The sequence below is a fragment of the Sinocyclocheilus rhinocerous genome, unplaced genomic scaffold (genome assembly GCF_001515625.1).
Source record: "Sinocyclocheilus rhinocerous isolate Xijiao unplaced genomic scaffold, SAMN03320098_v1.1 scaffold1390, whole genome shotgun sequence".
Taxonomy (NCBI): domain Eukaryota; kingdom Metazoa; phylum Chordata; class Actinopteri; order Cypriniformes; family Cyprinidae; genus Sinocyclocheilus; species Sinocyclocheilus rhinocerous.
In genome coordinates, this window is record NW_015665627.1 from 19867 (window position 1) to 20459 (window position 593).

Genomic DNA, 593 nt, shown 5'->3' on the forward strand with positions numbered 1-593 from the left:
CATGTTATTTCTTATTTACATGTAATGCAGGCATTCCCAAACTTTTTTGTCATCTGAAACTCTTTTACCTAATATATTTACTTGTACCCCTGAGATTTTAAAATAAATATTTTGATAATTATCACATTTGCATGTTCACAGTTCTCTGACATTGGTTAATGGTCGCATGATATGCAGGTAAACAAATAAAATATTTTTTATTAAGGTTTTTTTTTTTTAATTGATGCTATTTTAAAATGATTTATTTTAATTTTTACATTTTTATGATTTAATTAATTAATAGCTTTTCATTAAACTCACAAACCCCCTGCAGTTCCTTTACAAACCCCAGTTTGGGAAACCTTATGTATAATGTTATATATATATAATTACATATAATGTTTAATGCACTTCATGTTGTTAATAACAACGAATGGAATATATATTCTTACTCTTTGTATTTTTATATGGTACAAGATTATCCTATTTAAATCAATGTGATAAATGAGTAAGGTCAAAAGTAATCTAAAAGTAATCAAAAGGTAGTCTGATTACATTACCTAAAATGTGTAATGGATTACGTTACTAACTACGATTTTTGTCAGGCAATCTAC